This window comes from Harpia harpyja, chromosome 22, assembly GCF_026419915.1.
Source record: "Harpia harpyja isolate bHarHar1 chromosome 22, bHarHar1 primary haplotype, whole genome shotgun sequence".
NCBI classification, from domain to species: Eukaryota; Metazoa; Chordata; class Aves; order Accipitriformes; family Accipitridae; genus Harpia; species Harpia harpyja.
This window is the reverse complement of record NC_068961.1, coordinates 14253690-14272662: the sequence shown is the minus strand read 5'-3', so window position 1 is coordinate 14272662 and position 18973 is coordinate 14253690. Positions and strand designations below refer to the sequence as shown.

At 42.1% G+C, this 18973-nt stretch overlaps 1 protein-coding gene across 2 annotated transcripts in view; it reads left to right on the top strand.

Annotated features, from left to right (window-relative positions):
* Positions 1-3430: 3430 nt before the first annotated feature.
* The window catches only part of CRACDL (CRACD like), a 65862-nt gene continuing 50319 nt past the window's right edge, over positions 3431-18973 (top strand). For both annotated transcript variants that reach the window (XM_052774109.1, XM_052774107.1), the window contains exon 1: positions 3431-3675. The gene's annotated coding sequence lies outside the window, so the exon portion shown is untranslated. The remainder of the gene's footprint in view (positions 3676-18973) is intronic.

The window sequence follows — 18973 nt, the reverse complement described above, 5'->3', positions numbered from 1 at the left end:
AAAGAAAGAAAAAATGAAAGAATTAATTGAATTTGCTGAAGTTTGCAAATAAAACCTTTTAGTTTAACAAAAAAGCTACTTGTTGGCAATGTCTGTAGTAATAGCCCAAGAGGACTTGAACAGTGTTTGCTGGTTGGGAATTGTATGTACTGCTCCAACACTATATTCTAAAAACCTTCAGACCATTGCTGAATATGAAACTTTGCTTCACCCTTAAGTAAAGATAGGTAATGAGCTCAAACAGAATATTTACAGTTCTTTACTTTTGGTTGCAAACTCTCTAATCTGTAACACACCTTAATTTTTTCAAAAACTGGGAAGTACTATTGAATATACCCAAACTGAAATGTGTTACGCATTTTGTGATAGTATGTATTTCCCCATAACGTGGGTTACTCGTGATAGGGCGATTTTCTCGTTGTTGCTTTATTACAGTATTTCGGTTGGAAAGAAACATACACCAAAAATCTATTTATTATTTGTTTGCATTTGTGACACTTATTTGCAACTGTGAACAATGCTATACTTGATTTTTATACATTTTTTTTAATTGCCTTTTACCACAATATTTTTACATGAAAATACAGTTTGTGGTTTTATATGAAATAAGAGCATGTTAAACTTGTTCTCAGCTACTCTGTAGTGAGCTAAAATTATCTGGTTTGCATAAAAAAGAATCCTATAGTATTTTAAAAAGTATTCATGCTTTTCTGCAGCAGTATCTTTCTATTTTCTAGCCACTGGTTATGGAGTTCTTTCCAACCGAGTTTGCTTACCCATGGCAATGGAGACTGTCACCATTAATCAGTAGAAGGTATTTTACTTGAGCATAACTGGTTTACAGGGTTTGTAGAAGAAAGAATTCAGTGCTTCTGGTATCCTCCCTCCTTAGTCTCTTTTTCTTCATACTAGAAGAAAGAGGAGCTACTATGTATACAGAACAGTGTCTCCATTGCTGGTACAGTCCCACCAAGGATGAAGAATTCATTGTGTGTTGCTGGGTTGAAGTATTTCACTGCTTTTTGTAAACTCTATGCAAGCAACCTTTCAGCAGCCTTTGGAACCATGTATCTATGTGATTTATCCTGCTGTTTCCACTCAAAACCAGATTTATTTTTTTCCTTTCAGTCACTAATAAAGCTTGAACTTTAGCGACGTGTAATCGGAATTGAGATTGTGCTGTCTGTGTTAAAGCAAGTGGTTTTAGTCTTTGACCAGGAAAAATGCTCATGGTATGGGGTACTTTTTGATAGTACTATGGCTGAGTTTTTTATTTAATCTCCCTCCTTTCTTCTGAGAACAGCTAATCCCATCAGTGTCAGCATAGGCTGTGAAGTAGTAGAGAGCCACATGGCTATCAGCATCAGATATACTTTAGCAGCTCTGTTACTCGCTTGCTTTTGTATATTTATTTAATCTGATTTTGATATTAGCAGATCTTAAATGATAAAATAGAATGCATATGAAGTTGGTATATATGGAATATTTAACTAATTCATTTGCATTAGCTCTTCCTTCCACATCTTAGTCATTTCAGTATGAATAGCCTTGCAACAAGGAATACAAGTTGTTTTACTGATACAGACTGGAGTGTCTGTAAAGAAGTGTGATCTTTTAATAAAAGCAGCAAGAGGTTTTTTTAATGTATCTTGCACTCTTAATGATCTTTCCTCTGATCCATGGAACCTTCATATTAATTTCCAGCAGAGGGAGTATGTGAAATGAAGATGAATGAATCATACATGGCTTTGTGGTATTAACGTATAGAGTTACCTGAACACGCGGAAAGATATTTCACAGTTAGTTTTACATTTTGGACACTTTCCACACAGAAGAAAAGTAGCTTGATAAGATGGATAAAATCTTCATGTGACTTGACTCAGATTGACAGTGTCAAAACCTATATCCTTATTTCATGACAAGGATCAGATTTTTATTAATAAACCTTGAAAAAACAAAGTGTGCTTATACTTAAAATATTATGTATAAGACATGGCCTGAAATGATGTTTCCATCCAATGGATTTTTTTCACCTGATTCCCTAGTATACTGCAATTTGATTTTTCTCTAGGCTGTCCCACATTTGACTTTATTAAAATCCATGAAGCAGTTCAGTCATTTATTTCAGCAGATGCAAAAGTCCAAGCTTAGTTTTAAGTTTCCTAGCTTTTGCCTCTCATCTACATTGTATTTTCAGTGGTTTTATTTCCTGAGGTGGAAGAACAAACATATTTTATCTTGAATGCAGCCTACACCCAAGCAATTATACAGAGCACACAAAGCAGAAAACTTGCTTGTCGTCAGAGTGGCAGAGCAACCTAGCAGGTGAACAATGTGCTTCTCAGATTTGCTTTACACGAGGGTTACGTCTTTCCTGCACACGGTAACATTTTATAAAATTACTGTTGCCAGAATAGCATGTGCATTTTAAAAACAATGCTACTTCCCCAAAATAAAACCTATAATTGAATTTCTTTTTTGACCCGAGTGGCTGCTCTAGAAGTAATGTTGAAATGATTTCTCATTTTAAGACTGAGTGTGTGCACCAGCTTTCCATTTTCATTTCTGCTCCCCTTACCACTGCCCTAAGAAACAAGCAAGCTCCACAGGATTTTTCATTCTAACACTTTTACCTTGGACTGCAAGGCAATGTAGTGTGGCGTTTGTTCTTTTTTCAGGCAACACCTGTATTTTCTGTGCAAAACTGCTTTCCTCAGACTCACTGACTTTACACCAGAGAGACAAAAACATGCTCGTCCTGAAACTAGAACTCACTAGAACTTTGAGAGAAATTTACTGAAATAGATGCCGAAGCAGGAAACTACTCCGTTGATGTTATTTTTGTCAATTCCTCCAGCCAGTTCCTCCAGCCTTCCTTTCTCGCCTCTAGTATGGAAACTAAGCTTCAAACACACTATTTGTATATCCAATTGTACTACTATTCACAGCTGCAAGCAACTTCAGCTAGAGCCTTTCACTCCAGTATCACTGTAAGGATCTTGACCGATTTTCAGTTTGGGTCTGATCTGCTTTTAGCAGATGTACCTACCGGCTGTAGCTGCGTGCTGCCATTACCTGGCCAAACTCCACGGCCTTTAACTTGCTTTAGAAAAAACCTGGAGAGGGCCAGCTGCTACCTTAAGTAGGCAAAGGGGAAAGAAAAGCCAAGGCAGAAAGCTCTCGTGGTGAAACAGCTCTTTCACCACGGCTGCTCTGCTCTCTCCGCCCCAGCCCCGTCTACCTCAGGCACCCGGCCCCGCTCAGCGTCTCCCCAACGCCGGCCCGAGGCGGGGGCCCGGGCTGTCCCCGGCCGCCGTGCCCTTCACCTCAGCCCCGCACCCCGCCCGCTCCCCGGGCACGCCGCCGGCTCGCCTCGCCTTTGGCCCCGCGGCTGCGGGCGGGTCCTGCGCCGCAGGTGGCTGCCGGGCCCGCCGGGGAGGAGTGAGGTAGGGCTGCGGGCAGGTGGCCGCAGGTCAGCGGCTCTGGCGCGGCGCGCTCGGATGGGCCGGTGCCGTCTGACTCGCTCCCCGTCGCCTCCCGGGCGCTGCCAGCCGCGGGCACCGCTCTCCCGTCGCCGGCGGCGGAGGAGGAGGGCTGTCCCCTCGCTCCTCGCACGGGCCTCAGGTGAGCGAAGGCAGTGCGGAGCCCCCGACGGAGCCCCGCCGCCGGCAGCGTGTAAGTCAGTCTCCGCGGAGCGGTGGGAGGCCTCGGCGGCTCTGCCGCGCCCCGTGTTACCGGCGGCCCCGGGAACTCGCCCGGAAGCGGCGGCAGGTGCCCGAAGACGGACGCTGCCGGGGCGGGAGGGGGGGGGGCAGCCGCGCCGCAGGCCGTTTGCTGCCGGCTTGGCCGTGGAAGCGGGAGGCGGCAGAGCCGCGTGCGGCGCCTGGGCGGCAGCGCTGGGCGCCCGGGGGGGGAGGGGGGTCTGCCTTCAGCCCGCCGGCGGGACTGCCCGCCGCTCCCTTGCCTCAGACCGCCCGCCGGGATCCTTCTTCCCCTCAGCCCCATCCGCCGGGATTTCGCCGCCCGCCTCAGTCCGCCGGGACGCTGGAGCCCGCCGGGGGTCGAGGGCAGCCCCGCACGCCGGCGGCCTCTCGCCAAGGCGCGGGCGGCGGGCTGAGGTGGAGCCGCTGGCGGCGGGGGCGGGGAGGCTGGGCGGCGGGGGAGGGCTTTGTGGCCCGGGGCCTCTTTTCCTGAGGGTGTGGTGGAGGGAGACGCTTAATCTGAACCAAAGTAGGCGTTTAATGTAGGGGCCGCGGGCACGTAGTGGGGACACAGGGGCACCCCTTTCCCCGTACGCAAGAGGCTGTTCGCGATCGCCGTTGGCGGGTTATCGAAGGTGTGAGTGAGAGCGAGGCGAGCGGGCTGGCTCTCCCGCCGGCTCGGCGTCCCTCAGGAAGGCCGGGTGTCGCTTGCGGGCGTGTTTTCTTGCCCCGAAAGGCTGCGGCTTTCCCTCTCCCATTCCTCAGACGTCTGGCAAAACGCTGACTGAGCCTACGGCCTGAAACTGTCCTTAAACGTTGTGACTTCTTCCTCTCTTTCGTACGTTTTTGGACGTGAGACCTGAAGTGTCACGAGTCGGTTCTTCTCATTATTGTATTAGCTTCTATTGACAAGCTTCACAGTCAAGAGGATATTTAGTGTATTGAGTTTTAATTGCCATTGATAGATCCTAGGTCACCGTACGGTAATCTCTTCAAAAATATTTAAGAGTGCAGTGAAATTTTAGTTGTGAAAACATCATCCTGCCAGTTTTGCCATACAACTAACTGAAAAATCCCCCATATGTTTAATACCAATATAAGCACTAATTATTTGCATATTTTCATGCTAGTTAAAAACCTACGTTTTTTTCTATAGCTAGTTTAATTGTATTTAATTTGCATAAAATCATGCATGTCTTAGGCTTTATATGCATATAAATACCATAGCAATATAAATACCAGCTAGAAGCATGCAGTGGACTATACATTACATCCTTTGTCTGAAAGTAAATTGTTATTCCAGGTTGACACACACAAGGTCTTCCTGAAGTTTTTCCTATTCTCCTGTTTTTCCATTATAAATCTAACGTACCATAATTAGCTCCCATAAATCTTTCTTCAGTTGGACATCATGTTCTCCAGTCAGTGCTGTATATTCTTCTGTATTTGTCATCATTAAAAAGTTCATTTGCTTTATCACTCACATATCATTAGCTTCCAGAAATAGTAACCATGCATCAAAGCTTTTTTGATACTGCTGCAAGGCTGTATATCATTTTTGCATCGGAGTAATTTCTCATTCCTCATATCACCGTGCCAATAAATACTGGGGCACCGGTCCTTTTCCATGCAACATGATATGGATTGTTTTTATGTAAATTTTAAGTGGAAGTGAGCTCTCATCAGCAGTTTCTACGGGGCAAAGATTAGGTTACAGAAGGAAAAATGTAACATTATTACAGGCACTTGCCTTGTAGCTCTTTAATCATTGAAAGAAGGCAGTTTCATGGTAGGAGTTGGCTTATCATTAAAGGAAAGGGAGCAGGTGCATTTAGCTTCATGCAGTGATGAAGTAGGAACTTTCTGTGGTTGTAGTGATGGCTAATTAATTTGTCTATGTACAGATATCAGAGTTTATAGACAGTGGAAGGTCTTGTTTCTTTGCTTTCACAATGACCTTGTGAACTTTACTGTGTTTTTAATTAAAATGTTTTCTTTAGCATAAAGTATGCTTGTGGATATATAAAGTCGGACTCTTCTCTTGGGGAAAAAAAAAAAAAGGAACCTGTGCAGTAGTGGCTGCAGCAGTGTTGCTTCTAAGGTAGTACATAGGAATATGAGTGCCTCCTGCCTGCCACCAAGCTCTCCAGAGAAAAGGGCTCTGCTCACATATGGCCTGTAGCGGTGCTGACATGCCCTGCTATCCCTTCATGCAGGACATGAACAGCTTTAAGTTCCTTGGCAGGCAGATTCAATATTCATAGTCATGACGGAAGAGTACCAAAGAGGAGGAAAGAAAGAGCTCTGTGGTAGCAGGGACTGGCACTGAACTGTTGCTGAGGAACTGAAAATATGATTAAATTATGGAAATGTCTCAGGCAAATAATTATTGGAGTAGCAAAGCTACGTTTCAGATTCAGCAGGACTAAAGTGAAATCATCAATGTCTAATGACGCAGAGACAAGTTCTCCCTGTGTTTATGTGAAGATTTAATAAATGGCCATTGCCTCATAGAGCATCTGGCCATTCCGCTCTTGGGTTTCAGGTGCGTGTTGCTGGCACAGCCAGTCTCTGATTAGGACATTATAACCAAATTACATTGTGGATAGGGACCCTGCAGAGCACTCGCTGTGCAGAAAGCAAAGGTGTCTCCTAAGTCTGTTTTTATTAGTGTCACAGATCTCTTGTCCAGTGCCCTTAAAGGACATCCATTTGAACATGGAAATCTTTGTTGGAAGGCAGTAGAACGAAGGCTGTACGTGCCAGGATTGTAACACACTCCTATAGGAAAAGCTACTTCATTTCCCAGCTTTGCGTACTCTGAAAGAGAGTTAACAATCACAGGAGAGATGGAAATTCAGTCATAAACCACCAAAATGTAATGTGTCCAAGGTATTAAATATACAGTCTTCTCTTACTGAGAGATTTATGGTTCTGTATTACTAAAGACAAAAGAGAGGCTATGCAAAAAGGTCAGGGAAGGAGACCATTTATTTACCCATTTTGTTAGAGTGAAATATCCATTCATGGACAAAAATGTCCCTTAAGGAAGATGGCTATATCTGTACTGAAGCATTTCTGTGGATTGCTACTCATCCTAAAGCCAGCAGAACTCCCTCAAAATTATGTTACTCCATCCTTCAGCTTTGGGTTTGATAAGGTCAGGTCCTCTCAGTTAATGTTTTTAAATCAGCCAATACTGGCATGTGTCCCTCCCCAGTGCCTTCTCAGTGTAGTACTGCAGCCTCTCTCACTCCATCACCCCATGTGAACAGGGTTGAGCTAAGATATGCTCATTAAATGTGTGTGATCTCATATAGTCATTAATGGAAAGATCTTTCTAATTCAGTATCAAATTAGATTAACATTTTGCAGGTAGATGTGCATAAAAAATTGCAATGTAAGAGGCAAGGGGGTCTTTGGCTACTCTGAAATACACTTAAAATGGAAGGTTTTAAAATTAAATATAAAAGCGAACAATGCAATCAGTACAGTAATTCTCGTGTACTTTAATTTTTGGTGTCTATAAAGTGTGAACATTGTAGAATTCTGAATGTAAAATCCCTACATCTGTTTGATGAGTTATAACAGGGTGAAACTAAAAATCTTGGCAGTTCAAAAACAAGCAACTGGGTCTGTCGGCACCTGGGAAAACACAGACAGCAGTCTGGGAGTATAGCATAAATGTATTAGTAGATGTTTCTGCAAAACCAATCAGCAGCAATGTTTCCAATGAAGCTGAGACTTAAATAATCATTGTCTTGATTTCACGGGTAACATTTTACTGTGTTCATACCTCTTGCAAGTCCCATTACTCCCGGGGCCCCGTACTCTGTATAGCCTCAGCTGGAGCCAACAAAATTCCTCTTGGCAGTAGTAGCTTATCCAGTAGTTGTAGGAATTTAACTAACAGAAAACTTGTCTTAGAGCCCTTTAAACAGCAGATGGTGTATCTACTTTTGTAGACCGTGTTTGAAATGTACCTTGGGAGCAAGTTTCACTGTATGCATTGGTGGTGTCTTAAATTCTGACAGATTTTGAAATAATTCAAGAGGATTATTAAATCAATGACTCAGAGAAATATGCGTCAAAACAGATATAAGAGAGACAGTGGGATTTTTTAGCAGTTTGTCACCATTGACTCTTCATGACCTTGAAAGAGTCTAGTGAAGTGTAACTACAAGAGTATTTACTTAGGGCAAACAGTTTTTTAGCCTGTCTGTTGATGTTCAAAGAGAATGAGATAAATCAGGACACTGATTTCTTTGGTATTTCTTCCAGTACATTTGTTTCTCAGAACTCTCAGGCCTGTGGTTGTCTGTGCTCTCAGCTGCTTCAGAGCAGACTTCATCAGTCAGCCCCAGGATTATGGAAAACCCACGTGTGTGTAAGCTGGTATGTACTTTCAGTGATGGCCTCTACCAGCTGGTTTTCTGATGAAGTCTGTTGCTAAGCTAAGACAGAAGTAGCTTAAAAAAAGAGTCCTTCAAGACAAATATCCTGACTGTACTGAAGTACAACTTTTTCTTTTATGGATACACTTATCGTTTTAGGTATGATGTGCGAGTCTGAGTTTACAAGGGAAACACACTCTTGAGAGTACACAATTATAAAAAGTGCTTCAGCTCGCACTGTTAAGCTACGGTCTCCATAAACAGCTTATTATATTCTATGGATAAAAATACACAAAAGCTCTGCTTTTTTTAGACAACAAAGGCTTTTATTTTTTTTTTTAAGTCAATTTATTTTGAGTGGCGTTGTTTAATATTCCTTCCCTGAAAAGCTAAAAACTCGGTGTGCTTTGTTTTTTTATCTCTAGCACACAAAGGTACTGGGCAGGGGAGACAAATTGCAGTTTACCCCTTTGTATCCGAAAGTGATAAGTGAGATGGGAAGATTACCCATTTTTTCTTTTTCCATGTCATTCTTCTTTTATCACATCAGCTTCAGCAACTCTGCTATTTAAAGAAAAATAGAATAACAAAGGAACAGCTTCATCTTCTAACTCATTGTCTAATACAACGCTATCAGCTGCCTGTATTTTAGAATTAGGGGGTTTATTTGATTCTACACTTGATTAGATTTCTTTCCTTCCTAAAATGGAAAATATTCTAGAACTGACGAAAGAAGCTATAACTACAATATAACATGGAATTTAAAAGGACTCAGATGTGTAGATAAAAGGGCACTGTATGCCATCAAAATTAGTAACTCCTGAAATCTTACAGTTGTGACATTCTTTCCTTAATACTGGAATCAGTATCGCTAAGTTTTTTGTGAAGTGTTAGGGGTTTGGGCAGAAGCAGGGGCTGCACTGCATTAGCTGACCGTGGAAACATGCAAGAGTTTCCACAGTTACTTGGACAAATTGGAGGTTACGGAGGGACAGACACACTGTCTGTCCTAACTATTTCCACTCCTAGAAGAAGAATCGACTGCTGATTTCTGCAGCTACAGGCCTTCTGAGTTGGTATAGCATTTAATGCATCACCGCTGAGTTGACAGTTTCGTAGCTAGGAACGCTGTGCAAAACATCCATATGGCTTAGGTCTCTGCTTTTAAGACTACAAACCAGAGAGATTCTGAATTTACATCACTTTGTGTGCTGCTTTACAGCAAAAAGGGCATACAAGTCTAGTCTCATCAAGATCTGTTTTTTACTTAATGATATGTTAACTTAAAAAAAATATTGTACAGAAAAACATTGGGAGAGGAAGAGAATGTCACTGCTTAGTGGTACTAATCAGTGTACAGAAGTAGAGCATGAATGAAGTATATAAAGGAGTAGCTGGTGAGAGTTCTCCATTTGGCCTCACAGAAACTTTAGATTGGTTTCCATCTCTGTCTTCTGTAGGCTGGTTGTGTAGTGTGCTCAGGCATGCTCTCTGTTGTTTGGAAGTAACCACTCATGCTAGTTTGGTAAGCACTCACCTCAGAGTCATCTGCTCTTCTCAGACCTGCTGACAGCAAAGTCTTCATCAGAGAACATCAGAGCAAGCAAAACTGGGAAGATCTTTGGGACTGGAAATCACAGAGGAGAGATGACAGAAGATTGTCCCCCCAGACCTTTTATTTCATGTTTCTCTTGGGGGGGAGGAGTGTTGAAGGCCTTATCAAAGGATAAAAATGTAAATTTTATAAATTTAAATGAAAATCAAAACTGTGCAGGGGTAGTGTGGTGTTCAGAAGGACTATAGGTGGCAGCATCATAATAAAATAGAGTTTACTTGATGTCTTTAGCCAAACAGAGAGCAGTCCTTAGTTCCTTCAACAGCATGTCACAAACAAATATACAAAAGAGTGTGAATCAAAAAGAGCAGATGAGAAACTTGCTGGAGTTGATCATCGTTTAAGGAAACAGTTAAAATAGGTCACTCAATCTCTTAAATCTCAGTTTTGTAAGCACAAATGAACATGGACACTTGCAGAGATCCTCCTTCCAGGTATCTTGCTTGGTCTGTTCAGGCCAGCAGTGGTAGCTGGGTTTTGCTACACTGGCACGTAATCCAAGCATGAAAAAGAAAATGCTGTCCTCATCCACAGTATTCTCCCAGGATTTTGAAAAGGAGCTTTTGAAGAAAGACAAGTTAGTGTATTTCAGCGAAGTGTTCTGAATTTTCCTAGGTGGCTAGTGTCTCTGGGACACTGAAGGTAGATGGACTCTAAAGACTGATTTTTTTCAGAGAGGGGTACTCAACGATTTATGAAAAAGGAGCCTATTTCACGTATTTGAAATTTGGCTTCCAAACATGAATACATCCAAGTTAATTTTGAAAAAAGACGGCCCTTGTTACAATAAGGAGGATAACATTTTTTACTTCTGTCCTTCCTACTTACCATTAAGGTTTATGGGAACAGTTAATGTGGCGTATTATCTTGCGTCAGTGTGTGCTATCGTTGTCTCCTAGTGTGCTAATTGCTTTATAGCAGAAATGAGAAAATTTTTTTCCACAGCCCAGGGAGAACTGTCAGACCCATTTGGCAGGGCACAGATTCACTTTCTTTCTTGTCCAGATACATCCCTCCAAAATCACTCAGCCCCAAATTATCAAAATGAAGTCATAGACTGTATCTGGTCCATGGGTTTCTTGTTCCTTACCAACCTGCTTTATAAGAAGATACTGTCCAGTTTACTGCTCTCAAATACTCACTTTGAATAGGTACTTATTTCAAAAGTTACTTGTTTCAAAATAATGGGAGCTATGGTAGACAGTATGTTTTTTTTTTTTTTTTAATCTTATAGCCTAGCTCTTTTTCACATCTTTCTGTGAGATGAAAGTTGGAAGAAAGTATGCTGCAGACTGTAAAGCCAGCTTATCTAATTGCTGGTGAACCGACTGATGAAGAGTGCTGTGATTCTTTACTAGTTTAGTTTTTTAAAGTGAGGTGAAAACTGTATATTGGTGTTTTAAATTGATTGTGCAGATTACAGAGTTCTGGATAACGTGGATCAGTGAAAGTATGCTGGGGAAAAAAGTAAAGTGTCACTGTGAAAATTATTTGTTCTTTCTAATGACTTCAGGTTCCTTTTTTTAATAACTTCCACAAAACCCCTTTGACAGAATGCCAAACCAGTGTGAATTAAACTACTTAGCTATTTCTGCCTGTCTTGTGTCTCATGCTACCAGGCAATGTTGAAATTTACCTCAGCAGCTTCCACGGGACTTCCATTTATTTGCTCAGAGATAGACTTGAAGCAAGATCTCAAAGCTGGAATATGCAGGTGATATTTTTTATTTACCCAGGAGAAGGAGGAAAATACTTGCTTGTAGTATGACTTCCATATTTCTTTCTTTCATAAGCCAGCAAAATGGATTAGAGACATTGTACTTGGGTGCCAAAGGATAACAGAGGCATCTCTCTTAACACGGAAGCTTTTAATACCTTCAGGGACATAATTCCAGTCAACTGCAATAGGATTGAGGCACCAAACCTGAAAATCCCACTGTACATCTTATCAGCTAATCATTCCTGTTCACTGCAAGAGGTGATGGCTCCCATCTCTGTCTTTAAGCATTTAATGGTTCTGAAAACTTGACTCTCTGGAACTATATACCTAAGCAGTGGATGCTTGGAGTGAATACTTCTGAACTTCTGAGCACCGAGTGTGCCACGTCTGTATCATAGCTCTGTCTGAGTAGTAGCTGTACGTGTGTTATTTTCATCCTCTTTCCTTGTTCACGTGCCTTGGTTTCAAGGAAAGGAAATTTGGTTCTGTGAGCCAAGGCAGCTGTCATGCACCTTGGACATACCCCAGATCTGAACCATTTGGGTAGCTGGCCAGGGAAGATGCATCTGTACTACTGAACAGCGCAGGGAACATTCCTGAGTCAGGCTGTCACTGATGACCTATCCTCTTGGGTTGTTAGAACAGCCCTGGACACCGTTCTGGTTAGATAGGCTGGTGATGGTTTTCAGCAAGCAGTGTGGATGTAGTCACTGTCTTTCAAGGACCATGACAGTTTAGCAGTCTGGTTTCAAGCCATTGGCTTCAGTGCCATAGAAGAGTCCTGAGAGCATTTCATTTACAAGAACAGATGCAGCCTGAGGCATGCTGCAGAGGTGCCTAGATAGGGGCTAGGCTCTATCAATCATACCAAGCAAAGTGATTTTTGTCCTCACCCTGAGAGATGTCAGTAGGTGAGCATTTAGGTATATTGCGGGGGAGGGGAAATTGCCTCTTCTGTTTTGATGATTTTTTTTTAAAGTACAGTTCTATTTTCTGTGCCAGCCTGTGGTGTATTTTTGTAGCATGGTATGAATGATTTGTGTTTGATCCCACAGTTAAAGAGAGCACATCCAATCTGTAGGGCAGGAGAGGTCATTTATATGTTGCTGTGAAAGGCTGTGGGAGCAAATGCTGAGCTTCTCTCAGTCACAGCTGATGCTTCTCTTGACACTTCTGAGCTGGAGGTAAGGTCCGTGGGCAGCAGGGTGCTGATAAGGGTAGGAGTTCACTGGAACAAATAAGTATTCACCCAGTTAACCCTTATTACCATCTTATTTTTCCCCATAAGATTATAGTCCCTAACCCAAAGATGATCTAGCACAATGCTGTTCCAACAGCTGCTGTAAGCGGAAGACATTCTGGGTATAATCGGGCTCTGTACACTGATGACTGATCACACGAATCTGATAAATTCTTATGACAGGATTTGTGGCTTTGAGGTTCATTGTGGAAGCCAGATTGTGCCTTATTTGCTGTTAAAGCTTAACAGAATTGCCCATTGATTTCTCTGCAGCCAGGTCCCCCAAGGGATTTATTCATTCAGGGATTAAAATTGTTCCACGGTTGTCTGATTTGTTTAAAGCTCATGCGTTACTCTTAATTGGAGACAGTGACCTCAAAAATAGCTGAAACCTTCCATTAGCCTTATGTGGAGGAAAAAGGTGTACAAAAGATCATATTCTAGTTAATGAAGGCTTTTATACCTCTACTTTTTTACCTCCCTACTTCTGCTCGCTTGAGTCAAAAATGAGTTGAAATATCTGCCTGATGAATTTGTTTGGAGTGGAAGGAAGCCAAGAATTATTTTAACAAATGTTTTAGCTTGACACTGAGTATGGAGGCTTAGTTTGCCAAGCTGGAAAAGTTAATAACTAGGCAGTTTTTGTGAGGCTTATATAGGGTGTGGGTCATCTTAAATGTCAGTTCCAATCTGTGTTACATATTTGTAGAGGAGCATATATTGTGAATGAATTGACACGTTCTCCTCATAAGTTTCATGTTTCTCTGAAACAACTGATTAGTTTTGAGAAACTGTGGCACATACTGCCATCAGCTGAGAAGCCTAAGGGACTTCAGGAAATCTGCTCTTCTAAATGCTGGACAGAATTTCACAGGTACCTGCTTCCCCTGTACACGTGTCCAAAGGAGCGCCGTGTTGGGTGCCGTGATGGTGTGAAGGTAATGTGTCTGGTAAGCTGGGATGCAGAATACAGTGAGGAGCATTACTGGCTCCTGTGAAAGATTGCTGGAGTTCAGCACATGAGAAGGGGTGCTTCTATCACAGCTCCTGCGGATGTTGGGTCCCACTGGTTGGTGTGGTGCGTAGCTGTCCTCCTGTCTGTGGCCTCATGGCTGTAGACCAGGCTCACTAGCTTCTTTTGACAGGTTTGCCATTATTAATTCTTGCCACAGCTGTGACAGAAATCAACAAAACTCAGCTGGAAGTGGATCTGTTGCTGCTTCTTCCACTTTTGCACAGGCATTTGAGAACACAGAGTAGCATGTACAAATAAAACTGTACTTGGGCAAGACAGAACAAGGAACTGCTGCAAGGTCAGAATTGGGGTTGTGACCCTGGATTCACTTGAATTCAGGCTGTCAAAACTTAGGTCAAAACCAGGCAATTTTTAATAAGTTTTAGCTAATGTTGATCCGGTGATGAAGCCAGATCCAATTCTGATAATTAAAAAAACCAACCCAAACCTTGATACCGTGGATGAAATAGAATTCCACTAAGAGGAGGGAGGCTTCTCTGAGCATCACTCCCTACTTTGTTCTGCCACCAGTGAGGTAGTGCTCTGTCATTACGCCTTTTCAGGGAAGTTTTCCCAACAACTATTCTTGCGCTCTCTCAGACTTTCTGCTGTCTTTCCTGTATTGTTTTTCCTACAGAGCTTCCCCTTCCCTTCCCTTCCCTTCCCTTCCCATAGCAATCTTAAAGGACATCTTCTTTGGCCCACAAAATCAGTTGCTTCTTTGGATGTGCCATGCATCTATAGATGATGGTTCTGTTGCTCTCGTTGTCTTCTTGGATAAAGAAGCTCTATTGCATTTTACACTTGCTCTGAATTATAGACATTGCTTCAGTAATGCTTAACTCAGTCACAACAATGACTTGGGTTATTAATTTTCCCATTGGCTTTTAGCTTGAAATTTAACAGTGAAAGGTGATAGGAGAAAAAGAGAGACATTTCTTTCCTAGAAGCAAGTTGAAATCATGGGTGTGTAATAATTTAATACTGCGTATCTGATATTCCAGGATCCCCCAGTGGGCTTCAGCCCTTGAACAGGAGAAGTTCAAAGTTTTTATGGGACTGAAGGTTGGTCCATTTCAGAGATACCTGAACCAAGCAAATGGTCTGGCTTCTCTCTGAAATTTGCAGTGAGTCTGCAGTATATGGAAGGATAATGCTAGCTGACCTGCTGTTTTGACAAAGTGATGCTCTTACAGCTGGTTACCACCTCTTGTGTAACTCAGCACTGTTAGCACAAGCATGTGAGCGTTCATATTTGGACTCTGGTGGAGTGCTTTAAGGAAATGCTATCTGCTCTAGAGTAAAGAAGTTGTTTCCACAACCTTGCTCGTGGTGAGAGGATTTTTTAGTAAAAGCTTGTCCGTTCTGTGTATCTGATGCCAAATAGCTCTATGAGCAGAGAGCACTGTAAATTGTTTGTCATGTGTACACAAATGATTTTTGGTCAGTTTTCTTGAAACTTTCCAGAAATTTTCCCTGCAACTCTTGCAATGAGCCTGATGTAGTAAGTTTCTTAGTCAAAGCAAAATTAAATGGGTTTACTGGCAATTAGACTGTAACCTTTAAGTCTAATTCTGCAATTTTAATTCACATTGCTCCAACTGTTTAGTTTAATAGCCAGCTCAGCTGCTTTGCAGTCTTACTCTGAGTGAAAGCCACAAGCTGTAGCTCAATCACAACAATAATTTGGGTTATAAAAGAGGACCATGTATGCTAATAGGTACGTCTCAGTATGAACCTTCCTGTTGGACTTACAGGGACTTTGGATCTGTGGGTGATGGTGGTGGGAGCCTCCAGCAGGGGCTTCCTGGCTCCATCTCCATGAAACAAACTTGCAAATTCTGCTGAAAATGATTTCATTGTTTTTCCAACCACATCTGCTCCTACAGCACTAAATTTTGTCAGCTGTATCTCCACAATGTAAAGCCTCATTTCCTATTAGCTTTTCTTATCTGACTAGTTGTTACTTTAATAGTCTCTATTTCTGAAGCATAAGGCAAAATAAAAGTGACCAACATACAGTTTTCATCATAATATTTATAAGTGATTACACCATTTTATTTTCTCCATCCACTCTTCAGGATGGAATTAGGCTGGAATTTACAATAGCACTCAGCATCATCCTCACTCTGTTTACTTTGCTATCAGATTTGGACTAAAGCTGAGAGCTCATATTAGCTCAGCCCAAGAGTCTGCTGTGGTGTCATTAAAATATTATATTCCACAACAGGTCTGTACAGCGTGCAGTGATCTGGACACTATCTGCTTTAATAAGTTAGGGAAAGGAAGCAAAAGCCATTTGCTAGTGTAGGTGAGAGAGCTACTGCGATAGGAACATGCAAGCGGTCTAGTTACATGAGAAGGTTTTTAATCAAAATGAACTTCAAATTTTAACTAGTCTTCCTGACGTTTCTTATTAAACTCTCAGCCACTTTGCTTAGGAACAGCACATTGTCAAATACCAGGGGAAACCACTTCAGTTTTTAAATGTTTCAATTAATTATGTTGGATATGTAATGTCTGATAACATGCTGTGTGTTAAACCAGAACACACTGACAGCCTTGTGCAGACTGCTTGAAAAAAGTGTTATTTACTTTGCTGAGTCAAAGCACAAACTTGAGTGTGTCAGAACCAAGGTTCATTGTGCACCTGTAATGTGCCTCTTGCGTGTGGGGTGGACTTCAATTACACCATCACAAGCTGTTCATCCTTTTGCCCTCCCACCCGAAGAACCTAAAAGTTATACCACCTGCCAAATTTACAAGCAACTAAATATAACGAAGGAAATTAATACAAGTATCACTGCTATCTCATCTCTAATAAAGTATCACTGGCTTACATTGAAAGCCTGAAGGGAAGTTAATCAAGAAATAATGACATTGTGTGCTGCATAAATCAATGCTCATTTCCTGTAACTGTAAAAGTGAAGGTGTAAATTGTTTACATACAACTGTCAATTCCAAGACTTTCAAAACAAACTAAAATAGAGAGAAGATGACTTTTTCCTGGGCTTATGTGTCATTGGAGAAATAAAAGGTACTTAAGTCCTATTTTCTTAAAGTCACTGTAGAATTTAAGAATTTATTCCAGATTAGGAAGGTAGTTTGCTCTGCTGTATGATTATCAAATCATATGATATTTAGTAACAAGACCATGCCCAACTTATTTTAGAAAGGACTATTAAAAAAATACCCTGTAGACAGTATAGGATGGAAACAAAAGATATATTTAAAAAGCAGAAAGAGCTTTTCTGCTCCTGTTTGGATGTTTAGATGGCTTTTTGGGTATGTTAAGGCTTTATTGCCTCGGTTTTCTTTCCCTCCCCTTTTCTTTTTAATGTCACTGTTTCTTGCCTCTAGTGAAGCCCGGGGAGAACCTGCGCCAGGAATGAGTCTGAGAAATGGACCATGTGCAGAGAGCTGTCAGACTCACAAATGGAACAAACTGAAATTTGTGGCAGGGGCAGGAGAATAAGAAAAGGAGATTATTAAAAGTAACTGTATTTGTAATAATTTTTCATCCTGCTACTTCAGAGGTTACATACAGCAACAGGGCAGATGGTGCCTATTTCTTTTGTTCTCCTTGGCTTCCTGCCTGGCAGCTCGGCACGCAGGTACCCAGCAGCCAGTCCGTGTGGGCCCAGTTCAGCGTCAGCTGCAGCACCGCCTCTTGCCCCAGTGATAACTGGAGGGAACTGGAGAGAGATGATGGCTCTGTGAGGGTCTTTTGGGGTACACAGAGGAGCGGGAGCTCAAGGGGTTGCCCTTTGGATCATTAGAGTAACGCAGTAGGCACATGTGGGAGGAGACTGGTATCACTGTGCATTGTATGGAGATCCCAATCATTTAATTGCTTATGCAATAGCTTATTCTTTCACTGGACGTTGTCCTTCGACAGTAACAGAACTTTTATGAGTAGTTATAAGACACTAAAGATTGTCAAACCTTGCCTAGAGCGGATGCAATTGCATCATCATAAATGTATTCAGAACATACTCATGTACACAGAGAGAAATGAGCTATACTGGTACTTTATACCTAAGTGCTGTATATTGATAGCTGCATAGCAGGCCATTGTTCCTTTCTTTAGCTTGCATGCCCCAACCAACGAGTGTATGTCTTGGGTACTATACTGTGTTGTGTATATTATAATGAGTTGTCTGTAATACGACTGGGTGTGTTTGCATCAACTTCAGCTTAGGTGGAACAATAGCTGTGAACATGCAGAGACATGGACCACAGTGCAAACTAGACAAGCCCTCTGAGAACTGAAGATGCTGATGAACCCCTGTTGCTCTTTTTCCTCACTGCTGTTGTTATCTGGGGGTGGACACAACCCCAACCTAAATAGTCTCGCTATATAATATGAAAGCAGTTTAGCCCTAATGCAAAGGGGAAAAGAATAAAGCTCCTTTGTTCCCCATCTCACCACTCCTTTCCCCAGGAGATCCTCTCTTGGTTACCATGGATATGCAGACTGGTGGTACAGTCTTCCTGTCCTTTATTCAGTACACCTACTAACATCTGTACCAGTGCAGCTTTCAAATATAGACCTGGCTTGTGCTGTATCTGGCTAGATCTGGTGCCGTTTTACACATTTCTGTGACACATTGTTTTTGGCTGGTTGTTCTACCTTCTCGAGCAGATGTAACATTTCATAACTTGTCACTGAATTTTTATCCTTCCATTCATGGTGACAACCAGAAATCTGATTGTCGTTTCTTTGTGAACCGCTAACATGAAGTACATAAAGCATCTTGGGAATTTCAAGAAATCTGTTTCTCAGCACCACTCCCTTGAACACTGGGTGGTGTATGAAGTATCAGATTACCCAAAGACCTGGAGAAGGCGGGTCAGCGCAGTACAGTTCAATAGTGAAGGAATTTGCATTGCAAAAGAATTTATACATCTTGTTCTTCAGTTGTACTCCAGTCTAATTGTGCTTGATTTGACGCTCACTGGGTAATAAGGGAATCTTTCTTTTGGCTTCAATGGGCATTGGATCAGAGCTGCTGAGACTAAGGACACTGAACAGCTGGGATAGGTTTATTAGTTTCATAACTGAGGTTGGAAGCTCTGGAAAACTAGGACCAGGTTTGTAGTGTCAGCATTTATCTAAATGTTAAGAGATCTAGATGCTGCAGACCTCACACTGTTCCCACTTACTTCACCATGTGCTGTAAACCTGAGAGCAGGCAGGCTATTTGGATGTCAGCTGAGCCACCAAAACCACAGGAGAAACAGCAAAAGGCAAGTGTATGTGCAAATCTAAGCATACGGAGAAGCAG